Below are 13,866 nucleotides of genomic sequence, written 5' to 3'. Positions count from 1 at the left end.
CTCCAACTAGGATTGTCAGGGTCCTAGAGCCCCAGAGAGGTGTCTTGGGAACCCTCGTGGGAATGTGGGGAAAGGTGTTCCCAAGGGCACCTTCTCCTCCTGTAACTGTCTGTGATCTGAGAGGTTCTGCTTTTGTCTGTTTTACATATTAGGGGTCTACATCTGATTTTGCTTGAAAACCTCTAGAAAAATCCTATAGGTGGGGGGAGGAAGAGCTTTTGGGTCTATATGGTACATTATCAGCAGGATATCATCACAAGATAAAGAGGAATGAGGCACTCCAGTGCATCTGAGCATGGTCACAGCCTCAAGACTGATTGCAGGCCAGTAGAGAGAAGACCTCAGGAAGAGAAAAGTGGCCAAAGGGGTCTCCAAGTCACTTCTCAAGGGCCTCCTTGAGAAGGTCACTGGCCATGGGCCAGAGTCCTTAAGACAGCAGACAAGGCCTCACTTCCTTCTCTTGCTGTTCCTGCTCTCTCACTCGACACTCCAGCCACTCTTCCCTCAAATACAACACAGTCTTTCCTGCCTCAGTATCTTTGCACAGGCTGTTTCCTCTGCCTGGAAAACTTCCTTCCTCCTTCTCTATCCTGGGCCAGTCCTTCTTTAAGTCTCCATTGAAATGTCCCTGCCTGACATCCTACCTCCCTCAACCTAGACTGGATTGGAGCTTTTATTCCCTGTATTTCTAACTTAGTGTGTTTATCACCAATTGCAATAATCTACTGAATGTCTGTTCCCTTTCCCCCAGATAGGTTGTGAGTTGTGATGAGAGAAGGGTGGTCGTCACTATATCCCCGGCACCTGGCACAGGGTCATGCAGCTAAGAGGGGCTCAACAAATTCTTAACAGATGTGATTGGCAACCTCTGAGATGGCCCCCAAATATCCCTACCTGCTAGTACTCACAGCCTTGTGTATTCTCCTTACCTTGAGAAACTTGCTTCTAAACCATGGGATATGGCAATGTTGAGGGTATCTCACTTCCATTATTAGGTTATGAAAGAGTGTATCTTCCATCTTGCTAGTTACCTTCTCAGCTTACATGCTTTGATGAAGCAATCTGCCCTGTTGGAAACGGTCATGTCACAAGGAACTGAGGGAGGCCTCAGGAGGAGCTGAGGTCCAGTCCAACATCCTGCAAGGAACTGAATCTTCCCCACAACCACACGAGCTTTGAAGTGGATGCTTCCTGACTGGAGACTCCCAGCCCTGGCCGACGCCTTGATTACAGCCTTGTGGGGAGACCCTGAAGCAGAGGACCCAGCTAAGCCACACCAGACTCTTGACCCTCAGAAATCAAGAGGTAATAAATGCGTGTAGTTTTAAGCTACTAAGTCTCGGGGCGTAATTTGTTACACAGCAGTAGATAACTAATAAGACAAATAAATGAATAAATCAGTACATGAATGTATGAAACTGAAGACCTCACCAAAAAAGGGGGAACTTCAGACTTGGGGGAATGAACTGAGGTGCTAAGTCAATGACAATTGCTAATGCTTCCTGTTTGTTTGCTAATGCTTCCTATTTGTTTCTCCCGGCTACAGAATCTGAAGGTGGGGTTTGGGGGAAAACTCTTCCAGAGTTTTCAGAATCAGAAATTCACCAGGTCAATGGACATCTTATATGCCCAGATCCTATCTGACATCACTCACGAGAATTTGTGTTTGTAGATGAATACCAGAAATACATCCTCAGTGATGCCAATTTGGATCCAATTTATGTCAAAATGAACCGTCTGGCTTGGAAGGCCTTTATTGTAAATGGTTGTATTTTAAATCTTGATCCAAGTGACCCTCTCAAAGCACCTCTGTCTCATGTGTATTTGGCTGCAAGAAGAGTCTTGTGTGACTTTGAAAATGGAAACAGCACTAATTACCTGGAATGGATTAGTGGGCGTTGATTGTGTATATAGTCTAGAGGTAAATAATATAAAATCCTTGATGGAGCTATAAATACCAGCTTTATCAATAGCTCTCATAGTTTATAATTTCCCAATGCATTTCAAGATGCCAACTCTCACCTTTTCCCTAGATTGATTTCCTTGCTTCAAAGTAATAAAAGGATGCAAAAATAAATAATAATAATAAAATAATTATATACTTTAAAGTGCATTTGGGTTCCAACATCTGATTTTAATAGAGATGTACAAAGAAGTTCCTTTTCCACCTTCTTAAATCTCATATTTTTTCCTGCCCAGTTACACATGGAAAATATAATTGCCTATTGAGTTTCCCTGGGTTAAGCTTATTTCAATAGGAACTACTAATTACTTGATCACCGTGGCACTGTAACATGCAACATTTAAAGTTTGTTTGCTCTTGGGCTTCCATGGTGGCGCAGTGGTTAAGAATCCGCCTGCCAATGCAGGGGACACGGGTTCGAGCCCTGGTCCGGGGAGATCCCACATGCTGCGGAGCAACTAAGCCCATGCGCCACAACTACTGAAGCCCGCGTGCCTAGAGCCCATGTTCCACAACAAGAGAAGCCACCGCAGTGAGAAGCCCGTGCACCACAACGAAGAGTAGCCCCTGCTCACCGCAACTAGAGAAAGCCCGTGTGTGGTGACAAAGACCCAGTGCAGCCAAAAATAAATACAAATAAATAAATAAATTTTAAAAAATGAAGTTTATTTGCTCTCAAGTAAAGGACATTTGTTTTTCCAGTTATTTATAATCATTTTCTTAATCTCCTAGCAGCCAAATCCCATTTCAATTGCTCATTATGAAAAACTCATATTGCTTTGTGGAAATGCAGAAATGCATCTAAAGGCATGATGTACCTTTGTGTGTATCCAAAGAGAAAGGGAGAGGGCTCATTGAAGAAATCTGGGTGGTGAAATCCTGAACTTAAAGACAGGTTACAGACTGCCTATTTGAGTAACAAACTTTTTATTTATTTATTTATTTATTTTTGGCTGCATTGGGTGTTTGTTGCTGCGTGCCGGCTTTCTCTAGTTGCGGCGAGCAGGGGCTACTCTTCGTTGCGGTGCGTGGGCTTCTCATTGCGGTGGCTTCTCTTGTAGAGCACAGGCTCTAAGCCCGCGGGTTTCAGTAGTTGTGGCTCGCGGGCTCTAGAGCGCAGGCTCAGTAGTTGTGTCTCGCGGGCTGTAGAGCGCGGGCTCAGTAGCTGTGGCGCACGGGCTTAGTTGCTGCACTGCATGTGGGATCTTCCCGGACCAGGGCTCGAACCCATGTCCCCTGCATTGGCAGGTGGATTCTTAACCACTGCGCCACCAGGGAAGCCCTGAGTAACAAACTTTTAAAAATCATTATTTGCAGAGGAATGAGTTGCACTATTGGACTATGGTTGCGAGACCATGATTCTTAAAGCTGCAGTTTTAGAGGCCACTGTCAAGAGGTAATAGATCAGAAATTAAGATAAAGTGGCTGTGAAGTTGTAATGGGAGTGCACCGGGGCTGGAGATTTATACACATTATGCTCAAGTTAGCTGAGAAAACAACTTTTGACTTCCTCTCAAGCTCTTGCCTACTGAGTCACCTTAAGTCTGCTGCAATAATTCAAACAATAATTGAGGGAAAATGCTTAGGCTTTCTGATATTGTTGCTCTCACCTTTGTTTCCCCGAGATGGGATTGCGGGGAGGGATGTGCTGACTGAGTCATCATGGGACTAGGGTAGAGGGGTTCTAGAATCCAGAAGTGTCCCTGGTGCTCCAATCCCCACCATTGCCCATCGCCCCTCCCTGCTGACCTTTGCATACAGCCAAGTGGACTGGAGATGCACTCAACATATGGCCTCTTGGCCAGGGTTTGGGGTTGATTCCTGGCTGCCTGGCTTCTGCAGCCTCTTGTTGGTGTTAAACCCTCCAGGCCATGTCCTCTGTCGAGCCCCTGATCTGGGGATTACCCCATGATCCCTGCTCTAGGGTCACCTCCCCTGGTCACAGTGGGCCACTCTTAACTCAGCTCCTTCTTCTCCTTCGCCTCCACGAGGGGACTTCTGGGGCCCCTCCATGCCACATGGGAACTGAAATAGTTGTGGTGCTACCAGGCTTACTGAGGAGTGGCTACCTCCAAGGTTTGGGGCAGGGAGGTTGCAAGGCAACCTCATCCCAGTGTCCAAGCCATGAACTGAAACAAAGAAACGAAATGCCCCTGCCCTTGGCATTCCTCTCCACAGCTCCCCAGACTTCCCCTAAAATGGAGAGATGGAGAGCCATGTGACTCACTTCCTGCCTCACATGACTCTCTCCTCCTCCCTTTATCCATTCAGGTAAGAAGGGGAACTTGTATTTCCCCTTTCTGAATACTTGAGATCTCCTTGCCAACCCCAGACTCAAGGCTGAGACTTAATGACTGATAGACAGTGTATGAGGAAGACCCACTTACCCATAAAGGAACTACTCGGGAGGCATTTGAGAAAATCATACCTCTTCTATAAGTCAATGGGAAACATATCATCTGATTTGGAATGAAAATTGTATCTTGGTTCTTTAAATCTACTTAGAAATGTATTGGATGGCAAGTATATGTCAGCCTTTAAAAATGATGAGCTTTCTTCTACATACTGTATGGTTCCATTTATATGACATTAAGGAAAAGGCAAAACTATAGGGACATAAAACAGATCAGTGGTTGCCTGGGGTTAGGGGTGGGGAGAGGAGGTGATGACAGAGGGGCACAGAGGAACTTTTGGGGGTGATGCATCTTGATTGTGGTGGTGGTTACATGATTGTATGTGCTTGTTAAAACTCATAGAAATGTACACCAAATGGGGCAAATTTTATTGTACATAAATTAGACTTAAATAAACTTGACTTTTACCAAAAATGATGAGCTTTCACATTCCCAAGATTATAGCTGACATGTACTGAACATTTATTAAATAGTGTACTGTTCTACCACTTTGACTGCATTAGCTCATTCAATCCTCAGAATAACTCTATTTGGAGGGTACTACTGTTATCATCATCTCCAGCTTACTGATAAGGGAACTGAGACCTAGAAAAGTTAAGTAACTTGCCCAAGACCACACAGTGAGCATAGCTGGAATTCACATTCAGATCTGTCTGATGCCAAAGCCTGTCAGTTTCACTGCTATGTTATATATGGCCTCTCCAGATAAGCAAGTTTTGGGACTTCTCTGGTGGTCCAGTGGTTGAGACTCCGAGCTCCTGATGCAGGGGGCCCAGGTGTGATCCCTGGTCAGGGAACTAGATCCCACATGCTGCAACTAAGAGCCCACACGCCGCAACTAAAAGATCCCGTATGAGGCAACTAAGTAAGACCCAGCACAGCCAAATAAATAAATAAATAAATAAATATTTTTTAAAATAAGTTTAGGCTGATAAATATTTAAGAAGTAAACTGGTAATGTCTATGTTTGCCTGTAACTTGCCCTACCTAGAGCCTTTTTCAGTTCAATCACATTTGCTCTCAGATCAGAAAGTAAGTGGTAAGCCCCATCCCCAAAACACACACACACACACGCACACACACACACACACATACCAGGAATGTATTGATATTTCTCCAGTTGCCCCAATCCAACATCCTCAGTTAAGACTGAGAGACCCATGACTGTCAGTGAGCTAAGAATGTGTCAGGGGCTTCCCTGGTGGTGCAGTGGTTAAGAATCCACCTGCCAATGCAGGGGACACGGGTTCGAGCCCTGGTCCGGGAAGATCCCACATGCCGCGGAGCAACTAAGCCCGTGTGCCACAACTACTAAGCCTGCACTCTAGAGCTTGAGCCACAACTACTGAGCCCACGTACCACAACTACTGAAGCATGCGTGCCTAGAGCCTGTGCTCTGCAACAAGAGAAGCCACCGCAGTGAGAAGCCTGTGCACCACAACAAAGAGTAGCCCCCGTTCGTCGCAACTAGAGAAAGCCCGCATGCAGCAACAAAGACCCAATGCAGCCATAAATTAATTAATTAATTAATTTAAAAATGAAAAAAAAAAAAAAGAATGTGTCACATCTGGGTGACTGTTGGTGAGGAGGATCCCCTGGAAAGTTCCAGGGTCTGTGTGGCCCACCATAGCTCAGACTCCTGACCAGGCCTCCAACCTATACTCTCAACTGGGGGTCTTGCAGTTCCAACCCAGATACCACCGCAGCCTGGTGTAACAACAGTGGCAGACTTCTCCTCTTCTTACAAGAGTTTCCTTCTTAAGTTCGTATTTGCTTGACTTGGGTCTGAGAACTCCAGCCCATGCTGCCTCTGACAGCAAATGAAGCACTGTTCTCATTAGCTGCCGGTGCTAGCACAGCGGGACTTCTGAGTCTTCCCAGCTGCTTTTCTCTACTGCAGAGTGCTTTCCATAATAAATTATGGAGCTCGATGTAGGACAGTGGTAAGATATGGCAAACTGTGGGAACTCGGGGCTGGTTCTTGCCAAGGGAAAGGGGCACCTAGGCCCACCTCTGGTCTTCTGGTTCTCCCAGCCTGGTACGTATGGTGCAGAGCCCAGTTACCATTAGCAAGGCGGTCAGGGAGTGCACATCATTATGACAGAGGCTTTGGGCATGTGCTGAATCCACTGCAGGGAGAATCTAACTGGTCATATATCAATTTGCTCATCCAGGGACCTTGGATCAGAAGTAGACATTTCAAACATGCTGAAAGGGCAATGATTCACCCCAGCAAATACCACCTTGTGTTTCTTCTTATCTGCTTTACTTAGGGAGCAATTTGGTCCTCTGACGCTCCTGGTGAGTCATCGATGTCCATAGGGCCAGAGGAAGGTGCTGTGCAATTGAGGGAAGATCATGTAGGCCACAGCTTCACTTATCTGTCGTCAGTCTCCATGGGGCCTGTGGACCCAATGGCAGGGTTGCTTACATTGGGTGATTTGAAGGTCTATCATCTCACAAATGCACTTGTCTTTAATTCTCACTATTAAGGGGTCTGTTGGTACATTTGGTCAATTTATGACAAAGATGCTGAAGGCTGGGGCAAGGTTGGGTAAGTTCGGATAGGATGGTGAGAGGGGGAGAGGTATGGGGGTCAGGGTGAGTCTGCAGGTCGGGAGCCTTCCCTGAGGTAATAGAGAGCCTCAGAGATGTGCTCTGGAGGCCAGAGACACCCTGACACTAAAAACAGAGGATCAAAAATAGTCAAGGAGAGCCTTAGGAGACAAATTGGTCTGCTCACAGTTTGGCCTGGAATGCAACCTCTCTGGGCTACTCTAAACTTATCAGTTGTTCGTACCTGCCTATAAAGGAGTTTTTCCTTTTTTCTAGAGGAAGCCATGAAAATAAGGGACAACTGATTGGCAGGGTCATGGGTCTAGGTCAACAAAGGACCCAGAGGAATGAAGACTGGAGACAAAAGAGCAAATGTCACTTACATTGACCTTTGCAGCCCAAGCATGAAGGATGAAGGGTATTCAAATCTGAGTAGGCCTGGCAAAAAAGCAGCAGAGAGATCGGCCAAGTTGGTAACAGAAGGCCAGTCTTCATTCCTGAACAGAGGGTGGAGGGACCTGAGAAGGCAGCCCTCCTATAATTTTATTTTCTCAAACATTAGAAATTACATGCGTGAAACCTATAAAGCCATCTTATATGTGTAAACATAAAAGAACATTGCTACATTTTAGAGCCAGCTCTTTTCCCGTTTCTTAGCAATCCATTTTGTTTTTTCAGACCTCCTAAATCTTGTCTCTTCAATATTCTTTTATTCTATTTAACAAATAGGTATTGGTGACTGCACATGCAAACCTCTTTGCAAAGCTTGTTGCTACCAGTGGGAAAAGATGGCAATTTCCTAAAATTGCTCTGTGCTTTATGCTCAGACCATTAGGAAAGAAGCATTAGGGTATCTTTAAAAAATGAGTACCTACTGTATACAAAGCACCCTGCTGATAAGGAGAGGACTGTGTTTACCCAGAGTTACGCTGCACTATCTCTTCCAAAGATTGGGAATCCCTGATGGAAAGGAAGTGCCTTGGAAGGGAAACTGAGTTATGAAGGTTCCATTTCCGTGATTAATTCTACCCTCTCCAACCTCCCTACCCCAACCTGCCTTTTCTCACCTATAAAATGCACACAATCACAGTTCATTGATTTTGGTAGTCTGCTCATTGATTTGTAAACATGGATCAAAATGCCAGACCATCATTTATGCAAACTGGCCTTGCTCACAGACGTAGAAACTAAAATAAATCAGACCTTGGGCCACAAGCAGTCAGCATGACCTCAGGAGGCAGAGGCCGGGTGCTCCCCACGCGCCGCCTCCCTCCCTCCTTCAATGCCAAATGGCGACTCAACGCCAACCTGCCTTGCCAGCTTGGTCTCCTCAACACCAGAAGATCCTAGCCCTCCCTCCATCCCCAAAGGTTCAGTTATCTGCAGAGTGTACCTGTCTAGACAGTATCAGCTCTTGGATGTTAAAGATTCCATCCTAGTTCCCAGCACCAGGGAAAAGGCCTATGCACTTCCACAGTCCAGAATGTTTCAAGCTTAGCCTTTAAAAAAAAAAAAAATGAAAGCAACATACGTTTGTTTGTAGAAAATTTGGGAAATACAGAAAAGCACAAAGAACAAAATTTGCCTGTAACCATGCTTTCTAGTCATTGTTAATGCTTATATATCAGTCCAAGCCACCTTTAAGAATGTATTTTAGAGCAAAATCTGGTAGTTTTAATACTGTTGTTTCTGCTTTTTCTTTAAGATTGCCGGAGACTGTCCATGAAATCGTCTTCATCCTTTGCACTACCCTCTGACCTGTTCTAGTGTAAGGCCATTCTTGGTGGGCGGGAGCGGAGGGGACAGTTAAAACCCTAAATACCGTATGGCAGTCCTTTCCCAGTTATTTGGGGTCATGTAAGCCACTACCAGGAAATGCGATTCCCCGGTTTTATTTTAGGTTTTTGGCGGGGGTGGTGTGTGTGGAGGAGAATGCCAGGACGGTACAGGAGTATTTCTTAGTCCAGAGGACAAGCCTCGGGGACACGTCGGAAACACAGACTCCCGGGCCCCACCCCAGACCTACTGGTTGAGAATCTGCATTCTCATGAGATTCCCAGCTGCTTCCAAACTGTGCCTCTGAACTTTGAGAAGCAGTGACCCGTGCAGCCCTTTTCTGGCCTTCCTCAGGTGGTATTGATTGTCAGGATTTGTGCCTAACGTTCACACCTCCTTGATGTTGAAACTAGCAATAAAAATCCCACCTCCAAGGGAGTAAACACCTTTTGCTCAGGCCACAGCCCACATTCTTCTGGGAAAACTCCAAGTGTGTTGCCTTCTCAATGCCCTGGAGAGTTGCGGGGTGCTCCAAATGGAAATCGAAGGAGGCGGCCAACCTTTTATTTTGCCATCCCCTCAAAGTCCATTCCAGGGTCAGAGCTGTCATGGTAAATCATTCACCCAGGGGGGCAAGAGAGATTCAGGACAGCGCTCTTTAAATTCTGTTGGAAAAAAATCCACCATACCCCGCCTTCCCCTCTGCACCACCACAGCTGCCCTATTTTCGGCCTCCACTGGTTCCTTTAACCTTGGTGCATCCACCAGGGGGCCCCAGGAGGCACAGGCAGGGCCCAGGGATTGTGACGACCCTAATCAGACAAGCTGGGATCAAGGACTTTGAGTGCAATGCTGCTGATAGAGGGAGAAGAAGAAACGACAGAAGCCCAAACAGTTGTGTCTGTCTGGGTCACCAGACACAACCATGTGTGTGCGTCGGGATGTGTGTCAGCCCGGCCTGGGCAAAGCCCCCATGGGGCTGCTTCCATTAGGTCTCTGCCTGACTTCCCCAACCAGGAAGGTGTTCCCAGGTGGCCACCTGAGCAGCGTCCCCCCTCCCCCAGGACTAGCTGCACCCAAGTGAAGTGTCATCCTTCTCTCTCCTCACAGACTTGAAAGGTGTCACGAAGCCTTTGTGCCCGGGCACTGCAGTTCCCTCTGGGTTCTGGCATTGGGTTCTCCTCTATCTGTTCAGCAGCATCAGACAATCTCGCTGGCACCCGGCCCTGGCCTTGGCTATAAAGCTCTCATCTGGCGTCTCTCCTCTCCCAGGGTTGGCTTCCTAAGCTCTGGTGTCAGATCTGCAAATCCTTCCGTGGGAGCACATGGGACACTTAGGATGAAGGATGGTTAGGAATGGCTTCTTCCTGACCTTTGGGGAGCTTACAAATATCACCTAATCCATCCTGGCAACACCTGGTTTATAAAGCAAGCAACTACGGTGGTCATCTTCTTTCCAGAGGTTATGGTACATAAAGGGTCGAAAACTCAGGCCCTGATGTTGCAGAGGCCTGCACTCAAATCCTGGCTCCCCATCACTAGCTGGGTGATTCAGCTCTAAAATGGGGATCACAAGACCTCACACGAGGATTAAATGAGATGCTGTATGTAAAGCACTTAGCACAGTGCCTGGCAATTAGTGAGTGCTCAGTGAAAGGTAGCTGTCATTGTTGTTGTTATTATTACCTAAAAGGGACAGCAAGTCAGGCCAGATAACCCAATGAGTCTGTGCTGTAACCCACAAGGCCTGGGTTTCCATTCTGGATCTGCCTAGAATCACTCTTGTGTGCCTCAGTTTCCTCATCTGTAAGATGGGGATGACGCTGTCTGGTGTTCTGATCTTGCTGTAGCTAAGGCTTATCCATGCGAATTGTGTACCAGGCACTGTTGTAAGCCCTTCTCGTGTTAATTCTTTTGATTCTCAGCACATCCCTGGTTGACAGAGGAGGAGACAGCGGCAAAGAGGTCCCGTGCCCAGGGTCAAGCAGCTGGTAACAAATGGAGCTGAGATTCCAACCCAGGCGGTCTGGCCCCAGAGCCTGCATTTCTACCTTTCTTACTGTGGGGAATCAAATGATATATTGATTATGGAAGTGCTTTGGGCATGGGAAGTATGATACAAACACAAGAGATTAATTCAAGTCTCTCGGTGTTTGGTCTTCATCTGGAAACCTTACTGTTTCCTGGCAGGGCATAGAGTTGGGGGCTACTTGAGGTTTTCCTGAAGCCTTTTAATCACTGGTTGTTATGAGTTGAATTATGTCCTTCTCAAAAAATATATGTATTGAATTTCTAGCCCCTGGTACCTCAGAATATGGCCATATTTGCAAATAGAGTCTTGACAGAGGTCATCAAGTTAAAATGAGGTGATTAGGATGAGCCCTAATCAATATGCCTGGTGTCCTTATAAGAAGGGAAAATTTGAGCACAGACATGCACAGAGGGACGACCATGTGAGGTCACGGGAGAACGCCACGTGGAGGTGGAGGATTGGCGTGATCATCCCCAAGTCAAGGATCACTGAGGCCACCAGAAGCTAGGAGAGAGGCATAGAAAAGCTCCTTCGGTGGCTGCAGAGGGAGCGTGGCCCTGCCAGCACCTTGATCTTAAACTTCTAGCCTCCAGAATTGTGAGGTGAAAATTTTCTGTTGTCCTAAACCATCCAGTCTGTGGTGCTCTGTATGGCCGCCCTAGGAGACAAATACACTGACTAAGATCAAGGGGGAGGAGATGAGCTGAGAACGGAGATGAATGGGAAAGTCAAGGCAGACGATGGGTGATGAGAGGATGCTGAGAGGGGCTCGGTACTCCCACGTGCGCCTGTGTGTGTGTGAGCACAGGCGTGTGTACGCTTTGACTGTGAAATCTGATCTGTGGGCTCACCAAGCCTGCAGAACTTTCCTCTATAAGATCACAGGAGAGGCAAAGCAAACATTAACTCTATTCCATCTCCACTGAAGCAGGTAGGAAGAGGAGTCTTCTCTGGGAGAGCATTTCATCGAATCCCACCCCTTTGTTCTGCAGCGGAGGATGTGAGAAGTGGGGAGCTGGGTTCCCAAGACCCTTTCACCAGTGAACAGCAGCAGTGGGGTCAGAGCCAATGTCGCTCTGCGCATTGTGCTGCACTGACCCTCAGGGCTTCTTTTTGGTTGGCACAGAGGAATTCACTGTTTTGCTGTTACAGGTTACTTCACAAGATTACATTCTGGTTTGTGTGTGTGTGTGTGTGTGTGTGTGTGTGTGTGTTTTAAAGCAAAAGAAGGTTTATTTCGGGAGATACACACTCTATAGACAGAGTGTGGGCCATCTTGGAAGGCCTGGTTTTTGTGTTTTTTTTAATGAAACTTTTGAATGAAATATTACAGACATACAAACATGTCATAGATCCTAAGTGGACATCTCAGTGTGTCTACATCTGTGTAAGCAGCACCCAGACAAAGAATGAGTATATTACTCGCACCCCGAAGCCCTCCTGCCCCTCCCAGTCACTAATGCCAACAAAGGAACCACTATCCCGAGTTCTAACAACACAGATGGATTTGCCTGTTTTCGAGCTGGTATGAATGGGATTCACAGTCCTCCTTTGTGTCTGCTTTCTTTCTCTCTACCTTATGTTTGTGAGGTTTCTCTGCATCTCGCATATGGAGCAGTTCATTCTCACTGCCAGAGAGTAATCCATGCTTCTTGTCTTTTGAATCAAATCAAGAGGTGCACAGAGAGAGAAGTGTCCTGAAATAATTCAAACTGGTCCTTTAAAAACAAAAGTTAAAGCCATCCAATTGCTGAAACAACAGCAAAACACATTAATTAATCTTTACAAATTGGATCCAATTTATTGGCCATTTATTAAAAGCCACTTTCCCAGATCACTTCCAACCCACCCTTTCCTTTCCCCTTTCCCTGGATTCCCAAGGCCCAGTTGTGTCACCCTGGGCTGACCCAGTCTGGACCTAGGGGATGAGGTTGTGGGTTCACTAGCTGGGGTTTACCTGGGTGAACCCATCTTGACCCCAGAGTAACTGGGAGCCTGGACTGTTACTGAGTGCACTGTGGCCGAGAGTCACTCCCACAGCTTGCTCAGGCTCCGGCCTTTGTTCCCAAGAGCAGCTTGGCTGGAAAGGGGCGGCACCCCCTTCCCTCCTCGGTCCACGCCAGACCACAATTGGCCCGATTTCTTTATGCTGACCAGCCTTAAGTGGAAGGACTATTCAGAGAACGGCCAGCAGTCTAGGATGTTTGGATATTACGATACACCAGAAGCATCAAGGTGGGAAGAGCACAGGTAAGATGTGACCCTGGAAATGCAGGATTAACAGGGAGGAAAGAGCTGAGACTCCTTGGGGCAGGGCTGGGGAGACTGAGCCACTGGGAGGGCGGCCAGCAGTCCAGCCACCAAGTCTTCCCTTTTGCTGGTAGCAATGACCTAATCCCAAAATGCAATTTTCAGGGAGCCCCAATGCAAATCAGCGGGACTGCCGTCCTGAGCCTGAGTCCATATATGGTACAGTCCCTGAACCGGGACGGGGATAGTTCTGAGTGCAATGCAGCGCAGCTGATTCTCCAGCTGGCCCTCTCCCTCCCCAAGCTGTGCCTGCCCACTCCAGTTTCCAGTGATGTCAGCGCTGAACCCATAACGAAACGTTAAGACAGTCCCAGCGCAGCACTTCTTTGTGCCTTTGGGAGGAGCAATCTAGTTGTTACTTCTTTTTAGGCTCCCCACTTCCTGGGGGGCTGTCCTTTCTGGAATGTGATAGAATAACAAGATGACTGGTGCTTTTTCTTCAGTACCGCTCTGGCTGTGGGTGAGAGTCGGAGAGAGGACAGTTGCTCAAACCCAGTTGCCAGGACTGTTTTGAACTGGAAGCAGTCACAAGGCCCCACCCTGGCACTGGGCAGAGATCAGTTTTCACAGACCTTAGTTGGAGCCTTGGCTGTTCTTTGGTCTCCACCCTCAGCTAATTTTTATTTGTGTGGCCTTCTGTGTGAGCGGTGGAACTAAGGCATTCTCAGACACGGGAAAGGATGTTGAAGTCTGGCTACCAGCTCTATTCGGAGCTCATTAGTGGATGAGCATATTCTTTTTATCAGCATACCCACCACCATTCTAGAACCAACTGAAAGCAAAGCCTCGGACTAGACTCCAGCAATGGCACACTG

At 47.1% G+C, this 13,866-nt stretch overlaps 1 long non-coding RNA gene across 1 annotated transcript in view; it reads left to right on the top strand.

The window, feature by feature from the left end:
• LOC137773757 (uncharacterized) overlaps window positions 1-13,866 on the top strand; it is a 79,013-nt gene that overhangs the window by 49,514 nt on the left and 15,633 nt on the right. The window contains exon 3 of the long non-coding RNA XR_011075724.1: window positions 1,028-1,305. This is a non-coding gene — a long non-coding RNA (uncharacterized lncRNA). The remainder of the gene's footprint in view (window positions 1-1,027; window positions 1,306-13,866) is intronic.

Source organism: Eschrichtius robustus, chromosome 12 (genome assembly GCF_028021215.1).
Source record: "Eschrichtius robustus isolate mEscRob2 chromosome 12, mEscRob2.pri, whole genome shotgun sequence".
Lineage (NCBI taxonomy): Eukaryota > Metazoa > Chordata > Mammalia > Artiodactyla > Eschrichtiidae > Eschrichtius > Eschrichtius robustus.
This window is presented reverse-complemented; position numbering and strand designations above follow the sequence as displayed.